Below are 19679 nucleotides of genomic sequence, written 5' to 3'. Positions count from 1 at the left end.
GTCATCCTCATCTCTGAGAGACTGCCATTGATGATGATGGGAAAGAAGAGATTAAGTACCAAAGATGTCACAGAACAAAAGGCAAAAGGACTTGTGATGGAAATATTAAAGAAACAAATCATTGATCCAGAGTAGGTCTTTATAGCAGAATAAACATGAGTTCTGTTAGAACGCAAAACATGAGAGTAAATACAGATTGGCACTTTGGGGTACAGAGTTCAAGACTCAAGTTGTTAAGCTTAATGTTGAGCCCAGAAGTTTGTAAAATGCCCAATCGGAAGGGAGGTGATATTACTCCAGTTTGTGCTGAGCTTCGCTGGAACACTATAGTGGACTAAGGACAGAAATGTATGAAAGCAAAGTGGTGAATCAAAATGGCAAATGACTCAAAGATTGGGGCATTGCTCACAGCGCAGGGATGTTCCACAAAGTGGTCAACCAGTCTTGTGTTCCCAAAAAAAGAACCGTGACTGGGAATGGGATTGTGGGAGATATAGCAGTTTGGATCTGTAATTGGCTTGCTGAAAGAAGACTGAGGGTGGTGGTTGATGGGAAATGTTCATCCTGGAATCCAGTTACCAGTGGTGTACTGCATGGATCAGTGTTGGGTCCACTGCTGTTCGTCATTTTTATAAATGACCTGGACGAGGGTGTAGAAGGGTGGGTTAGTAAATTTGCAGACGATACTAAGGTCAGTGGAGTTGTGGATAGTGACGAAGGATGTTGTAGGTTACAGAGAGACATAGGTAAGCTGCAAGAGCTGGGCTGAGACGTGGCAAATGGAGTTTAATGCAGACAAGTGTGAGGTGATTCACTTTGGTCGGAGTAACCAGAATGCAAAGTACTGGGCTAATAGTAAGATTCTTGGTAGTGTAGATGAGCAGAGAGATCTCGGTGTCCAGGTACACAGATCCTTGAGAGTTGCCACCCAGGTTGACAAAGTTGTTAAGAAGGCATACAGTGTTTTAGCTTTTATTAATAGAGGGATCGAGTTCCGGAACCATGAGGTTATGCTACAGCTGTACAAAACTCTGGTGCGGCCACACTTGGAGTATTGTGTACAGTTCTGGTCACCACATTATAAGAAGGATGTGGAAGCTTTGGAAAGGGTGCAAAGGAGATTTGCTAGGATGTTGACTGGTATGGAGGGAATGTCTTACGAGGAAAGGCTGAGGGACTTGAGGCTGTTTTCATTGGAGAGAAGAAGGTTGAGAGGTGACTTAATAGAGACATATAAGATAATCGGAGGGATAGGTAGGGTGGACAGGGAGAGCCTTTTTCCTCAAATGGTGACGGCGAGCACGAGGGGGCATAGCTTTAAGTTGAGGGGTGATGGATATAAGACAGATGTCAGAGGTAGTTTCTTTACTCAGAGAGTAGTAAGGGTATGGAATGCTTTGCCTGCGATGGTAGTAGATTAGCCAACTTTAAGTACATTTAAGTCGTCATTGGACAAGCATATGGACGTACATGGAATAGTGTAGGTTAGATGGGCTTCAGATTGGTATGACAGGTCAGCGCAACATCGAGGGCCGAAGTGCCTGTACTGCGCTGTAATGTTCTATGTTCTATGACTTGACTTTTCAATATTAATCTTTCTTCTTTCTCTGCTGACAGACCTCCTGAGTGGTTTAAGCACTTCCTATTTCTTATTTCTTTTTCCACTATCTGTATAACTTTGCTTTTACCTGTTTTGTCATATCCAACCTCTACAAAATAACTCCTCAGTATCAATTACCCTCCAGATAATTATTCTTCCAATATTTTCCACAACCTCACTCTCAAATGCCTATTATTCTCTATGTAATTATTGCACTGCATTAATTATTCACATGTGGTCTGAAGGTCTATCCATTATTGTCTAGATAATTATCCCCGGGTGTCCAGTATTCTTTATGCATTTTAGAACTCTCTGTTGTAATTAATTTGACTAACATAGCCATCTGTACAAAGAGACAATTCAGTCACTTATGTATGGCATTAAGCACTACGCATCAATTCACAAGAAATTGTCTGGGTCACTAAATATATGGAGTATTATGAAGATAGGCCGAACTAGACATAGACATTTCAAATCCAGAAACTAATGCAGTGAAGAGATACATTGAATAAAAAAAAGAAACTATTTTACATAGTTGTGATTGTTTTATGGAATCACACAGTCGATGCTGTTATTTAAGGGCATTTTTATTTTTATAGTTTTGTATAAAATTTTATCTGATTTGGTTGCAGCTTTTGCAACTGTCTGTCAAAAACAAATCATTAAGATTCTGGTTTTCACCTCTCTTAGAAAGTGCAGTTAGGTCCGTTATCTCTGTAAATTGGAGTCAGCAGAAAAGGTTCAATTCTGATTGAATCAGCTCTCTTTTTAATATCAAAGCAAAATACTGCAGGTTCTGGAAATCAGAAATGAAAACAGAATTTGTCAATTAAAAACTGTGCAGGTCAGGCATTTGGATGTGAAGATAGGAGGTATGGTTATTAAGTTTTCAGACAGCACAAAAATTGGATTTGTAGCGACAGCAACGAAGGTTACCTCAGAGTACAATGGGATCTTGATCAGATGGGCTGATGGGCCCGAGGAATAGCTAATGAAGTTTAAAATAGCTAAATGTGAGGTGCTGCATTTTGGTAAGGCAAATAAGAGCAGGATTTATACTCTTAATTGTAGGGTCTGGAGGTGTGCTGTCGATCATAGAGACTTTGGAGTGCAAGTTCATTATTCCTTGAAAGTGGAGTTGAAGGTACACAGGGTGATGAAGAAGGCAATTAAAACACTTGCCTTTATTGATCAGTGCATTGAGTATAGGAATTGGGATGCCATGTTGTGGGCTGTACAGGACATTGGTTAGGCCAGCTTTAGAATACTTGAAAGGGTTCAGAAAAAGAATTACAAGGAAGTTGCCAGGATTGGTGGGTTTGAGCTATAGAAAGAGGCTGATTAGGCTGGGGCTGTTTTCCCTGGAACGTCAGAGGCTGAGGGATGACCTTATTAGAGGTTTATAAAAGCATGAGGGGCATGGATAGGGTAAATAACCAATGTCTTTTTCCCAGGGTAGGGGAATCCAAAACTAGAGAGTATAGGTTTAAGGTGAGAGGGGGAACATTTATTCGGGACCTGAGGGACACCTTTATCACACAGAGGGTATGGAATGAGCTGTCTGAGGAGGTGGTGGAGGCTGGTACAATTACAATATTTAAAAGGCATCTGAATGGTACGCGAGTAGGAAAGGTTTAGGAATGCTGGCAAATGGGACCAGATTAATTAGCATATATCATTGACATGGTTGAGTTCAACTGAAGGGTCTGTTTCCATGCTGTCCAGCTCTACGAGTCTATGATTTATTGGTGGAAGAAACAGAGTTAATGGATTGGATATTAATGCCCCCATCAGTTGTGTTTTTGGGGAGAGGTAATGTTGAGTAAAACAGGGTGGATACCCTGGTCACCCAATCTTCCCAAACACCTCCGTGCTGACTGCCATAATATGAAAAGTAGGCAGTTGTCGAAATTGGTAGCCCATCCTCCTGTACATAAATAAGTAATTACATGTCAATAAATAATGAACAAATAATTAAGCTTTAAAGAAGCTCAATTGATTTCAAAGTTATTCCAAAAACTTCTAAACTTACCACATCGTAATTTGGGGTTAATGGACAGGCAATTGGAAGTGGAAGCTCACCTTTTTCTTAAAAGTTTTCAAAACTGAAAGAAGGAAGGTAGTACTCCCTTCAGAAAATGCACTGCATCCCACCCTCATTCCTGCAGGAAAGTCAGATTAAATACTCTTATTGGATTCTCTGGCATCGGAGGAAGTGGATTGGAATCCACAATCTGCAGTTACTGATGTGACATCACTTGAAGAGGTGGAGATGATTGAGCATGTAATCATCATGTCGAGATGTAGAATGAATGGTTCCATTAAAAAGGATATTGGTGACACCACATCTGCAGTAGTCTGTAGAGCAGGCATCTCCATCAGGCAACACATGGACCACAATGTGGCCAATCAAGGGGTGCTCTTCAGTCCATTGTGGAGGTTTCAAACACAGAAATTAAAACTGGGGGATTCTGCAAGGAAATTCTTCTGCAATCAGAGATCATTTCTCTCCTCCATTTCCTGCAGATGGGCTCACTAGTTCCACAAAAGCCTATCTGCAAAGAAGCAGTCTGGGAAAGGAGGAGAACCAGGTTAAAAGGCAGATATTATTATTATTATTATGGAATTGAATTCAATTTAATTTAATTTAATTTCCCTACAAAATGTTTTGGTGCTGTGACTTTGGTCCAATCCAACTCCCATGACTAATATACTGACTTGTCATGAGTTAATTTAATTGTTTATACTGCCTTTGGACTACTTTTGTCACATCTGTTATGTGACAAAAAACAATAAATATTGTAGACCAGGATATATTTCCCAAAAAAAAAGCCTCAATGAAAATTGTTGTGATTTAAGGTACATGTACCTTTTCGGGATTTTGTATTAAATAGCTGTCCACCATTCCCTCTTTGACAGGATGTGTTGTGGTAGACCATAGAATTCCTACACTATGGAAACAGGCCCTTCAGCTCAACAAGTCCACAGGATTAATTTGTTAATTTATTAATTAGACAGATATAGTGGAAGGACAGAGCTGTGGAGTCCATGGGCCATGTGTGGGCGCTTGCACTCCCTTATTGATTTTCTTAAAAATGTTCTCCTCTGTTTTTGGTAGCACTTCAGTCCCACTCTCCTGATCTTTGGGCACCCGGTGCAGAGCGGGGAGGATAGGTCAGAGGACTTCCTCGTGGGTCTGGGGGCTCCTGGGCATTGTCTAACTGACCATAAATATGTCCAGGCAGCGGTCTGTGGAGGGGGGAATTATGGTTGATTGCCTGCCCCTCTTCCACGGCTACGTACCAGCCCGGGTGCACCTGGAGAAGGAGCATGCGGTGTCTACCAACACCCTCAAGCTGTTCAGGGAGAGGTGGGCACCACAGGGAGTGGAATGCCTTATTTCTTCCTCCAACTCTATTTTGATTTAATCCCTGCCCTCCCCTTCACTGTTTGACCACACAGCACTGCCCATTGATGAGAAGGTCACTAACAACTCAGGTGTTTTCTTTCTTCCTGGTGGTGGAAATTGAATAAAGATTTGTACACCTTGTGTCTTTCACTGTGTCTCACACCTGCACACACACACCATGGGTGCTGGGGAAAATATAAGCACGACCGCAGTTAGGCGGTAGTGTGGGGGTAAAAAGAAAGAAGTAAAAATGGAAGGACAGATGGGACCGGGGTGCTTTGACAGGAGCTGTAAGACTAAGAAGTTAATAAATTCTATCCCCAAGCAAAATTGTCTTTGTTTCTATCTCACCAATTGATTTGAATCCAAATTCACAGTCTCTGGATGGTGACAAAGTTGGGGGATGAGCAGCGAGGAGCTTGCTGCTGCTGAGAGCAAAGCGTGTAATTTTCCAAACAGGCGAGATGAGATTATTACTAGTGAGTGACAAAAGGCTATTTTCATGCATAGCATCCTCATTCCATCATTGTGACTCAGTGATATAAATTTTCATGTTCTCTAACCCGCTAGATAGAATCTCAATGCCAATATTTCCCCCCGATATGAAAGTCAGAGTGGGAACTGGTGACTCCAGCTGACTGCTTGTTCCCTTAGATGTCCATCTCAGGACATGCTCAATGGATAGTGACTGTCATGTAACCTCAGTTCAGCAGGATCTCAAGGATTGAATGGTCCACTTGCATTTCTATGTCCAAAGTGGATTATAAGAAAAATAAAATTATCTAAACAGTCAAGTTGAAAATTGATGTTCATGAGTAGTATATTTTAATAATTTACTGAAATTATTTTTTACTGAATTTATACGGTAAAATTGACTATTTGTGTTATATTATTTTCCCAATATTCCACAATGGAATGTGGAATGGAGGGGACCAGACATCATTTCATGGCTTGGAGAAAGGGAGGACTGCAGATGCTGGAGATCAGATTCAAGACTGTGTTGCTGGAAAAGCACAGCAGGTCAGACAGTATACGAGGAGCAGGAGAATTGACGTTTCGGGCATCAGCCCTTCATCAGGAATAAGCCCTCCATCCTGATGAAGGGCTTATGCCCAAAACGTTGAGTCTCCTGCTCCTCGGATGCTGCCTGACCTGCTGTGCTTTTCCAGCAACACACTCTCGACCATAATTTTATGGCTTATTTGAATGAATATTATTTGCATAATATGTGGGGGGCACGGTGGCACAGTGGTTAGCGCTGCTGCCTCACAGCGGCAGAGACCCAGTTCAATTCCCACCTCAGGCAACTGTCTGTGTGGAGTTTGCATATTCTCCCCGTGTCTGCGTGGGTTTCCTTCAGGTGCTCCAGTTTCCTCCCACAGTCCAAAATGTGCAGGTTAGATAAATTGGCCATGCTAAATTGCCCGTAGTGTTAGGTGAAGGGTTAAATGTAGGGGAATGGGTATGAATGGGTTGCTCTTTGGAGGGTCGGTGTGGACTTGTTGGGCCAAAGGGCCTGGTTTCACACTGTAAGTAATCTAATCTAATAATTTATTTATTTCATATATTTGAAAAGTTGACTTTGAAATGTTCTGGACTGGCCTTAAGAAATAGCATTCAAAAGGCACTTCTTATATGATAGTATTGAAGAAAATTACTGGAGATGAAGAAAATATCCTTATGAATAGTTTAAGGGGTTTAAAAATGATTTTTTTTTGGTTCTATGACAATCTGTGACTAATAGTATAAAATTGCATTTGCATTACCATCAGAGTAACCTTTCCGTTCTGAAGGTTTGTGGAAGTGCAGATATTACGATTACAATTCAGGCTGATTTCTATCTGTGGCTTTTACTGATAGTCATGGAATCAGTATGCTTCGAAAGGCAACGTTTCCTCTCACAATAATACGTCTTGTCTTTAAAAAAAAGGCTAAGGCTAACAACATTCATTATAACCATAGCTCAATTCACTGTCTCCTTGAATCAGGAAGGTCCCGGTTTAGATCCCACTTCATACATTTTGAATGTAATATCTAGGCTGACACTACAGTAAACTACATTGAGAGTGTGACACTGGCAAAAGCGCTAAGATGTTGAACAAAGGTCCTGTCTGCTCACTCAGGTAGAATATCCTGTGGAACGATATCGAAGAGAAGTGGGGCAGTTCTCTCCAATAATGTTTCCACAACCAATATCACTAAAACAGATGATCTGGTCATTATCATGTTGCTGGTTAAGGAAGCTTATTGTGACAGGGAATGTCTGTGACATTTCCCATATTACAATATGACCATATTTCAAAAATGCTTATTATTTTGAACAATTCAATCTTGCAGCCTTCTTCTTTCATGAGAGAACAATCCCAACTCCTTTAATCATCATCATTACTGAAGTTTCTCATCCCTGGAACTGTTATAGTAAATCGCTTCTGCACTCTCTCCTATGCACTTCCTCTACAATGTGATGCCCACAACTGTACACAATACTTTAGCTGGAGTCTATCAAGTGTCTTAGGAGGATGGCATGTTATAATGTGAGTTTAAAGCCATTGCCATACTTAAAGTTGGGAACTGCACTGAGGGAAACCTCAATTTCAGAACAAATTAGAAGCAAATTGGTGCAAATGCTGGAACCTGGACTGAAAACAAAAAAGTACTGGAGACCACAGTGGGTTTGGGAGCATCCATGGAGAGATAGCAAGCTGATGTTTCAAATCTAGTTGGCAGCATTTAAAGTTATAGAGTCATAGAGATGTACAGCATAGAAACAGTCCCTTTGGTCCAACGTATCCATGCCAACCAGGTATCCTAAACTAATCCAGTCCCATTTGCTAGCACTTGGCCCATATCCTTTAAACCCTTCTGATTCATATACCCATCCAGATACCTTTTAAATGTTGTAATTCTGCTAGTCTCTACCACTTCCTCTGGCAGCTCATTCCATGCACACCACCCTCTGCGTGAAAAAGTTGTCCCTTTTAAATCTTTCCCCCTCACCTTAAACCCATGCCCTTTCGTTCTGGACTCCCCCACCCCAGAGAAAAGACCTTGTCTGTTTATCCTATCTATGACCGTCATGATCATATAAACCTCTATAAAGTCACTCCCCAGTCTCTGATGCTCCAGAGAAAATATCTCCAGCCTATTCAGCCTCTCCCTGTAGCTCAAACCCTGCAACCCTGGCAACATCCTTGTAAGTATTTTCTGAACCCTTTCAAGTTTCACAATATTCTTCCAGTGGGTAACTGTGGAGGGGGAAGGGTTTGGAGGGCTGTGGGAGAAAGGGTGTAGATAGTGCAGATTAAGTGGTCACGAGTATGTACATGCAACATCAAGCCCACCTTGCACTTAGAAAGCATCTTCAGCTAGTAGAGTGAGAATGCTGAATTACTCTGCCATTAATCAATACTGGAAGTGTCTAAAGGAAAAAAATCTGAAGGATGTGCATGTTAAATTTGAACAGCTAAGGACAGAATGATTTTTTTTCAATGGATTCTGTGACAAAGACTCATTGTTACATGAGTCAATGATAAAAGATAAAAGCAATGTGTTCTGTATAACTGCTCCATATATGCTCTACAACTACCTGATGAAGGAGCCGCGCTCCAAAAGTTAGTGCTTCCAAATAAACCTGTTGGACTGTAACCTGGTGTTGTGTGATTTTTAAATTCTTTTAACTGCTGTAATTTAGACGGGCCAACTGAACAGTTTATTCCATCTAATGTGGAATATTCTACATTTCACAATATATTTCAATATTTTGGACCTGCCAGATAAAAGGAGGCTTGCTGGACAGAGTACTTAAACATGAGGCATGAGAAGGTGCAAGCGTTATTTAGGTCTTTATATGATTTGGTCAATGTTACCCGGCAATCATCAGGAAGTAAAACATTACCAGAAGCAATTGAAGAGACAAGACAATGAAAATCCAAGCAGCAAACCAAATGGCTCAATGCTTGTTTTTTCTGGGATTCTATCCACTCAAAGGCTACTATCTTGATACTAAAAACAGCAGAACACTTTACTGAGCAGAAACATCCTCCTGAGACATGTGAAGGCTAATATTTAGGACACTATACTGGCTGTGCATCTACTCTAAGCTTGCTTTGATAGACTAGTCACCATCAACACTGAGAAGATAATTTTCTTTGTAATCTGTAAGTTAGATATGGGGCACACTGCACAGAGTTCCATCTCAAAGTAGAACCGTTACTGAAGTGTCTGTAAGGATTTTGTCTAGACTTCATAGGAAATCTGGAGGGCTCTTTCTTACTTCACAGCTTGATAGAATTTTACAATTTCCAACTGCATAAAACTCTCCAAACATTCATGACCTTATGGCTGAGCTTGAACTCACATTATCAGTTGAAAGATTTTATTAACTTACATCAAAAGCCTTTAGATAACTGTATGTACTCAGATCAAACGCCTGACAGTAAAATTCAAAATTTGACCTGACAACACTGAGACCCAACTCTCCCTACACTATCCCCCTCCTCTGGACCTGAGTCCTTTCATCATCTTCCTACTTTCTGAAGAAAGGAATTAGTTATCTTCCTGAATTTTCTGATTTTATGTAATGTCTAAATCTGATCCCTAACCTCAGTAAGGCAAAAGTGAGTGCTGCAGAAGCTGGAAACCAGAGTTTAGATCAGAGTGGTGCTGGAAAAACACAGCAGGTCAGGCAGCATCCGAGGAGCAGAAAAGTGATCAGGATTCCTGATGAAGGGCTTTTGCCTGAAATGTTGATTTTCCTGCTCCTTGGATGCTGCCTGACCTGCTGTACTTTTCCAGCATCACTCTGATCTAAACCGTAACCTCAGTAACCTAGCCATTTGAAATACTCTGTCCGCATGATCACAATTTATTTTGTTAACTTCAATTAAACCACCCAAACCTGCACAAAACTTAAACATAATCCTCATGTCTACATCCTTCAATTGACAATAAGCCTCACCTTTAACACACAAGTAACAGCAAGAAACAATTCATAAAATAATTCAGGTTTGCAATACTTATTCAAGAAAGTATCAGTTGTGTTCAATTAAATTTCCTTCTTCAAGTATTACGATTTTTTTTCAGTAGCTTAACTATGGAATGAATAATGAAATTATTATTCTGGAAAGAATCTTTCATTGAAAAGCATCCTGAACCCCTTAGGTAAGTTGGTACACGTGGAATGGAAGAATGCAGAAATAGCACATTGTCCTGTTACTGCCAGGGTTTCCACTGCTGATTGTGATCCTGTGGCCCCTGTTGGAAATGTAATGTGCATGAATACTGGATGAGAATGGAATGTGATTAAAAGATGAAGCCATTGGCAGCTGACCAGTCTGCTGACAATTGACAGACATTCATTAGGCACTTGGACCCTGTTATGGACTAGGCCAGACCACTCAAAACATTGTTGAGCAGGCAACCCAACATAACTTTGCAATTTGTTTTGGTAAGGACACAGCAAAAATTACCCAGAGTAAGTTAGCTAGGTTGACTACTAGCTTTTAAAACAGACAAATGTATTCACAAAATTGCACGATGAGACACACAGAACAGAATAAAGAATCCCTACAGAACTCAGTCTATCCCAACTAGATTTAATTATGCTGTTCCAAATATATACAACAGTCCCAATAAGCAAACACCCTTAAAAACCAATACAAATAGAACAGATGCTTCCAGGTTGAAGTTAGAAGGGCAGAGAGAGAGAGAGAGAGAGAGTTTCCACACAGCTCACTGTTGAACTCCCAACCAGTTCTGACTGAACTAAACTGCTAGGGAGCTGACTATTCCCCTTACATCACACAGGTCACTTCTAAAACATGACCACTTTGGCCTGAAGTCTCATCTGTTTACATAGAAACAAAAGGCCTCTCAAAATCCTTTTCACCTCTGTACCAAACTAGTCTGATTGGAGCCCGGTCTGGCTTATCAACCCTCTGAAAAAGAAACAAGGACACAGTATCCTTGAGAAAAGGAACAACTTTTAGAAAAAAGGGACCAGCTTTGTGACAACTCAGTACTGGAGAATGGCTGGGGCTCAAGTTGTGTTTACACTGACAAGTCTGCAGGCAAGTGAAGAAACGTGGAGAAAATATCAAAGCCAGAAATTAGGTAAGGTCGAGAAAATCTTTGGAAAGGTACTTTGGAGATATTTGTCACACTCTGGGATCTAGCATTATTACACAGAATGTTGCACTTTTCAAAGTATCATTCCAGTAAAGTCAAGGTCTTGTCAAAAAGAAAATTTATCATTTGACAAGTTTAAATATTTGTTAATTATCACCATAAGACAGCAATAAACGAGCTAGGCCTGCTGCCTTACTTTATATGCTCACTGTGGGTTAACATGCAGATCTGTCAATCTTGCAAAGCCTGACAAGTTAACATTAGCTTGCAGCTATATTGCACATGATAACAACCTTTCAATTCCAAAATTTAATTGCCACCTTCAGCTCATGTTACATCTGAGCAATGTTACTTACAATCTTGTGTAGGCTTGTAATCTCTGCCGATCCTCTAGAGATGGTAGGAATATTTACTTGTACTGTTTAGTGCCTACACAATGAGAAAGACAAATGTGTACCAAGAAGGAAACTGGCAAGAAGAGGCAGCTCCAGTCACTGAATCGATTAATAAATAATGTTACTCTCAAGAGGGTGATGAAGATGACACATTAAGACTTTTCCTGGTATCAGGAAAATGAGTTATGAAGAAATGCTAAGGAAGTTATTTATTTTCAATCCTCATGACAATTGAGGTAAAGCTTTGGAGGTTATGATGTAGCGTGATAAATTTTATCTCGGTCAATTCCTCACAAATGCTTGAAGTTACAGGACAGAGAGCTTGCAAAGGTTAATGGCTGCAAAACATAACAAGAACAGACCAGTTCTGGTCTTTGTGCTAAAGACTGTTGGGAGCTATTATTGTCATGCATAGTGACTCAACTCATGACATACGAATCGTTTGCACTGAAGTCTCTGTCTTGACTTGTTTGGATCTGATGAGAACCAGTTAGCTACATACCAAGCAAATGGATTCACCCTTCAATAGCTATGTTCTGGATTAGTGGTACTGGAAGAGCACAGCAGTTCAGGCAGCATCCAACGAGCAGCGAAATCGGCGTTTCGGGCAAAAGCCCTTCATCAGGAATAAAGGCAGTGAGCCTGAAGCATGGAGAGATAAGCTAAAGGAGGGTGGGGGTGGCCTCCTTCTTTAGAAACTGCAGTTTCCCTTCCCATGTGGTTAAAGATGCCCTCCAATGCATCTCGTCCACATCCCGCACCTCCGCCCTCAGACCCCACCCCTCCAATCGTAACAAGGACAGAACGCCCCCGGTGCTCACCTTCCACCCTACCAACCTTCGCATAAACCAAATCATCCGCCGACATTTCTGCCACCTCCAAACAGACCCCACCACCAGGGATATATTTCCCTCCCCACCCCTTTCCGCCTTCCGCAAAGACTGTTCCCTCCGTGACTACCTGGTCAGGTCCATGCCCCCCTACAACCCACCCTCCCATCCTGGCACTTTCCCCTGCCAACGCAGGAACTGTAAAACCTGCGCCCACACCTCCTCCCTCACCTCTATCCAAGGCCCTAAAGGAGCCTTCCACATCCATCAAAGTTTTACTTGCACATCCACTAATATCATTTATTGTATCCATTGCTCCTGATGCGATCTCTTCTACATTGGGGAGACTGGGCGCCTCCTAGGAGATACCCGCACCAATCAACCACACTGCCCCATGGCTCAACATTTCAACTCCCCCTCCCACTCTGCTGAGGACATGGAGGTCCTGGGCCTCCTTCACCACCGCTCCCTCACCACCAGATGCCTGGAGGAAGAACGCCTCATCTTCCGCCTCGGAACACTTCAACCCCAGGGCATCAATGTGGACTTCAACAGTTTCCTCATTTCCCCTTCCCCCACCTCACCCTAGTTCCAAACTTCCAAACAAGTCCCCATGACTTGTCCGGACTTGTCCTACCTGCCTATATCCTTTTCCACCTATCCACTCCACTCTCTCCTCCCTGACCTATCACCTTCATCCCCTCCCCTACTCACCCATTGTACTCTATGCTACTTTCTCCCCACCCCCACCCTGCTCTAGCTTATCTCTCCACACTTCAGGCTCACTGCCTTTATTCCTGATGAAGGGCTTTTGCCCGAAACGTCAATTTCGCTGCTCCTTGGATGCTGCCTGAACTGCTGTGCTCTTCCAGCACCACTAATCCAGAATCTGGTTTCCAGCATCTGCAGTCATTGTTTTTACCTCTTCAATAGCTATGTGTCAATCCTCAATGGATACACATTGTTAATCATTAATATTTCATCTAAACTCTTACAATTATAGTCCGTTGAAAAAGCTGACCACACCATCCTCCTTCAAAGCCTTTCACTTATTGTCCAACTTGATACATTTGTTTAATTTAGTTCTATTTTTACCAATCTGATTACAGCCAGAGAATCACCGGTAACGGTTTCTCATCCCACTCACACTGTTCAATCTGGAGGCCCCCTGAGTCTGTCCTCGATCCTCTTCCATGACAATAGCATCCAAAAATACATGTGGTCTCACATAATGATGAGCTGATGATGCTCAACTCCTTAGACCCTCCCTCTGATCTGGCACTATGTTTGTGCAATATCCAATATTGATTGAGCAGAACCTTCCCATAATACAATATTAGGAAAAAACTGATGCCTTTTCATTTGCTCCCCAGCAGAAACACGATTTCTGAAGGTACAGCTCCTCATTTTACTTCTCAGCACTTTATAGCCTTTTGGACTCAACACTGGGTTCACAACCTCAGGTGATTAACTCCATCCTCCTCAGTTTGTTTTTCCTCAATGACTCAGTTTTGTTTTCACCTTCTTCCTTTCAACCAAAGCAGAACTTCATTCCCCTAGTAACACCTACTCGGCACTATTGCTTTCCTTTCTTGACAGCAACCATTACCCCTCCCTTCACCATTTGCTCCATTACACCTGTAATAAAGATGTGGGTGTACTGTACCTTTAAGAAAGTTCAAAGCTGTTAGAGCTACCTGACAGCACTGACTCCTCTCAACATGATACAATGTAGCACTTGTTCAAAAGCTAAATTAGCTGGTTGCCTAGAAACAACAAAACAGATTCACATTAGGCCAATCAGTTTAAATTATACCCTGAAAAATGCAAACTCCAATCCAGTTTGAATTGAGTATATTAACGATCTTAAAAGCCAATGACACAATCCAATGCTTTGGGGGTATAAGATTGGGGAAAATTGAACAGTTCAGAGGAGAATTGCCAAGCCAACTACCCACTGCCCAGAAAAATAGCTCTCTTAAAAGGTATCTTTATTGATCAGTAACCGTGTATTAATGGGCTGAAGTGTACCAGATTGTGTCGCTGGTTGTGTACAGACAGGAAGTGTTACGGGTAGCAGATGAACTACCTGTAGGAAGTCACCTATGGGTACAAAAGATTCAGGCTAAGGTACAAGAACATTTTTGTTGGCCTGGAATGCACAAGGATGTGGTTAACCTTTGCCGTATGTGTCATACATGACAAATGGTAGGTAAGCCACAGCACCTTTGTTACCAATCCCCCCATTTGAAGAACTTGTCCCGTGGGTTATAATTGATTGTGTAGGTCCCCTCCCAAGAACTTAAAGTGGGAACTAGTACTTGTTAACCATAACGGAGGTGTTTACCAGATTTCCAGAGACTTCCATTATGGAGTATCAAGGCAAAAAAGATAGTAGAGAAGTTAGTAGCTTTCTGCACACAGTATGGGTTATCCAGAGAGATTCAGTCGAACCAAGGGTCTAATTTTACTGCTAGGCTGTTTAAGGAGGTTATAGATAGCTTAGGTATACAGCACTTTAAATTCAGTGTGTATCATCCTGAATCCCTGGGAGCTTTCGAAAGGTGGCATCGGACCTTGAAGACTGTGTTAAGAACACACAGTCAGGATTACCTGAATGATTGGGATAAATGTATACCATTCGTATTGTTTGCCATTAGAGATGCCCCAAATGAATCTACTTATTTCACTTCCTTTGAGTTAATATTTGGGCATGAAGTGAGAGATCCTTTAAAGTTAATTAAAGAAAAATTGACAAGACCAAAGTCAGAGATCTCACACTTAGATTATGTATTGGAGGTGAGGGAGAGACTAAATCGAGTAGGTTAATTGGCTAAACAACATCTAAAGAGGGTACAGTACAGAATGAAGCCGGTGGCAGATAAAAGCTCTGAGACAATGACATTTTCCCAAGGGGATAACATGTTAGTACTGTTACCAGTGATAGGAGATCCTTTCAAAGCCAGGTTTAGAGGTCCCTACCAAATTGAGAAAAAGTTGAGTCAGGTGAACTATTTAGTAAAGATGCCAGATACAAAAGATGCCACATGAGTATGTCATGTGAACATTAGAGAGAAAACCTGGAGAAACAGGTGTTAGTTACTGCCCCATGGAGTGAGGAATCAAATCCAGATGATGTGGATTTTGATGTGCCTCAAAATAGATTAAAAAATGAAGAAGTCCTTGAGGGGTGGGATAGGTTAGTAAGCTATCTGTCTCAGGAGCATAGAACACAGTTGAAAGATTTGTTACTGCAGTAAAAGGGCATTTGTAAGAATCAGATGAAGAGGACTAATGCTATTATACGTGAAGTAGATGTAGGGGATACTGCTCCAATAAAACTACACCCCTATCAGGTTAACTCTTTCAAAGCCAGACAGGTCCAGATGGAGGTGGAGGCCATGCTTGACGCGGCCATCATTGAACCAAGCAAGAAAGAGTGAAGTTCGCTGATCGTCTGAGTTCACAAACCAGACAGGACTCAATGATTCTGTGTGGATTATCAGGGAAGGTCAACACTATTACAAAATTGGACTCATATCCAATTCCTAGATTGGAGGACTGTATCGAGAAAGTTGGACAAGCCAGTTACATCATCAAGTTGGACTTAATGTGTGGTTACTGGCAGGTACCTTTACCAGAGTTGGCGAAATAAATTTCTGTGTTTGTAACCCCAGATGGGCGATATCAATTTTAAAGTGATACCACATTCCAAAGACTCATGAACAGAGTTGTGGCTGGGTTAACAAACTGTGCAGTCTACCTGGACGATGTAGCGATCTTTAGTAAGTCCTGGAAAGATCACATGGAACAGTTAGCAGAGCTCTTTGAATGACTACGAAAAGCAAAACTTAAATAAAACTGAATTTGCAAAAGCAGAGGTGATGTTCTTCGGACATAACATCAGTCAGGGAAGGTTGACCCCATGGAACACAAAGACGAAGGCCATCAAGGAATTTCCATGACCAACCGTGAAGAAAGAGATGCTTCGATTTTTAGGACTCGGAAGATTCTATCGAACGTTTGTTCCAACCTTCAGTAGTGTAGTGGCACTGTTAACTGAGTTGCTGAAGAAGAACACAATGTTTCGGTGGACAGAACCATGTCAGGAGGCATTCGACTATTTGAAATCAATATTAACCACCAAACCAGTTTTAGCTACAACAAACATTTCAAATGGTTTTAAATTTGTCATCAATGCTAATGATATAGGAGTTGGAGCTGTACTGCGACAGGAATATGAGGATGGGATTGAACTGCCAGTTAGTTACTTTTCGAAGAAGATCAACATTCACCAGAGGAAATACTCCACAATTGAAAAGGAATAATGAGTTTGGTCCTGGCCTTACAACATTTTATTGTGTATGTCACGAACAATGTGTCAGAGATGGTTGTATATACAGATCACAATCCACTTACATTCCTAGGATGTTTTAAAAACAAGAATGTGAGACTATTTTGTTGGAGTCTCATGTTACAGACTTTTAATTTAAAAATCATACATGTTGTGGATCGGAGGAATCTAATCGCAGATGCGTTATCGTGGATTTTACTGAAAGAGTTCAGATGAGATTTGTCTTTATTTATATATATGTATATATACGGGTATATACAGGTATATGGGAAGAAGTTAAGGTGAATTATTACTAAAGTTACCTGTATGTTAGGGCAATATGTTTAAAAACTGGCGAAAGAAAATGAAGCCATCTTTTCATTATGATGGTTCATTTTTTCCTAAGAGGGGAGGTGTTATGAAGATGTGGGTGTACTGTATCTTTAAGAGAGTTAAAAGCTGGTAGCACCAATAGGAAAGCTAAATTAGCTGAAGGTTGCCGGGAAACAAAAAAACAGATTCAAATCAGGCCAATCAGTTTAAATTATATCCCAAAACACACCAAACTCCAATCTGGTTTGAACTGAGTATGTTGACAATCTTAAAAGCCAATGACACAATCTGACATTTTGGGAGTACAAGACCGGGGAAAATTAAACAATTGAGAGGGGAACTGCAAAGCCAATGACATCTGCACACTGCCCAGAAAAATAATACTCTTAAAAGGTCCCTTTATTGATCAATAACCTATGAATCAGTATCCCCAAGGAGAACAAAAGGAGGCCAAAATACAGAGAAGAACGAAAGCTGCCTGATTTTAGATAAGAAGCTTTGATTTTTTTTATAAATCTTAATGGAGGGTTTATTGGACTAGTATTATAGAGGGGAAAGTAAAAGATAAGTTAGAGGAAGGAATTGTAAATAGTTCATTAATTATTTTCTGTTATACTTTAAGAAATAAAGTTGTTAATTTTTACTTTAAATAGTCCATGGCCTTTCGAACTTTTCACAGATTACTGCACGGGATAAGTCTTTTCTGTGTTGTGGTTTTACATTAAGCAGGAAAGTTTATCCTGTGTTGTAAAACACCTTTGATCTCAAATCATGTTTAAGCTTTAACCTTTTCCCTGTCCTTTTCCCCCTTTCTCAGCAACACTAAACCCATCCACCCTCTTTTCAATTCATCCATCACCATCTCTGAGCTCACACAACTTCACTGGCTCCACATCTAACAGCATCTTCAGTTCAAAATCCCAATCATTCTTTTCAAATCTCTCCACACCCTCACTCTCACCATCACTGTACCTTCTCCAGCATACACAACCTTTGAAATTGCTCTGTTTCTCCAAGTACAGCCTCTCCCACATCCCTGATTTTGATTGCAACACCACTGCCTGTGTAGGCCCTAGACTCTTAAAAACACTTCCTTCACAGCCCTTCAATTCCTGACCTGCCCCCTCTTACATTGAGTTTTCGTCCATGTGTTTGGAGAACCTCTCTGTGGTTGCAAGTCAAAAGTATTACCTCCTGTTGTATCATTCTTTCTAACCATCTTAGATAAGTAAGCACTAGATAAGTAAGTGTACAATTTAATTATTTATTGTTGAAAACAGAATTATACATTTATTAAAACATCCTAAAACTATCAAGTATCAGAAACAAAAACAGAAAAGCTCAGCAGTTCTGGTAGCGTCTGCAGAGAGCAATCAGAGGGACAGGGGAGGTGTGTGTGTGTGTGTGTGTGTGTATCATATAACACTCAACACACTTAGAACAGCTATGTTGGTAATTTATTTGCAAACGGATGAGCTTACTTCCCTTCTTTGTAAAACACATTTTGTTACATAACCCCATATGAAACAATTTTTATTTGCAAACTCATCTCGATACAATGGACAAACACAGCAGTTAGCTGATGGTGAGAAATATTAAACAAATGAGATTTGCCTGCATTGAAGGGGAAGTGTGAGCCTCTATGTAGAAAATGATATAGGTTCACAGCAGAAAGAAATACAGCATATGTTTCTCTTCTTTGTGGCATGTTGTTTATTAGCTCAAGCTGTTAGGTATCTGAATTTGGATATTAAAGGTGAAATTCACACCTGGACAGTTGGACAGAACATAAAGGCCATTAGTCACAGTCTGAAGGGCTCATTACTTATCAACAGGGATAATAAGAAGGTGTCCTTCAGAAAAACAAGATTATTTAGTTCTCTGTTGTTTAACATCCAGCTCACCATCTTTACCAAAGCACAGAGGTATTCAGGCTAGGAACTACTGTCCACCTCCAGCTACAAAAGGCAGGAGTTAACTTGTGGAAATAAGAGAGCTTAGTTGCTAACTTTGGCCAGACTCTAACTTGACAGAAGTGCTCTCTTGCAGGTCATAAGTTGAACTGAAGTTTCATCTGTCTCTGAGATAGTTGTCAATGATCCAATGGCGTGATTCGAAGAAGAACAAGGATCTTCTCTGCAGTAATCTAGTCAATATTTATCACTCAATTGACAGCAACGTAGTATTTTAAAATTTAAGTACTTTTATAAAATCCCAATATGTTTGCTTGCTTTTGTTTGGGTGTTGAATCATCTCTTGAACATAAGTTCATATTGAGTAATGTGTATCTTGGAAGGTGAAGTAAACAAATCAGCCATGATCTTATTGAATGGTGGAACAGGCTCAAAGCAGGCTATGGGATCTAGGCCTGCTATTGATTTATATGGTTGCATTCATCTTTGTTTTGAATTTGTTGTTGTCCCTGAGTCTGATAGCATTAAATCAGAGGAGTACCATAAACACTGTGATGATGTTGTTGGACGTGCGGGCAGGAAGGTTTAAGATCTTGAAAAAGTGAGGCCTAATGTCTGGCCCTGGGTTCTAATAATGTCAATCATGTCAATTTAATCTGTAAATAGTTGATTACATCCAATAAACTATAACTGTTAGCTACGAGAGTCTTTCCTAGTCAGACTAATGTTTCCGTCTCTCA

This window comes from Chiloscyllium punctatum, chromosome 23 (assembly GCF_047496795.1).
Source record: "Chiloscyllium punctatum isolate Juve2018m chromosome 23, sChiPun1.3, whole genome shotgun sequence".
Taxonomy (NCBI): domain Eukaryota; kingdom Metazoa; phylum Chordata; class Chondrichthyes; order Orectolobiformes; family Hemiscylliidae; genus Chiloscyllium; species Chiloscyllium punctatum.
This window is presented reverse-complemented; position numbering follows the sequence as displayed.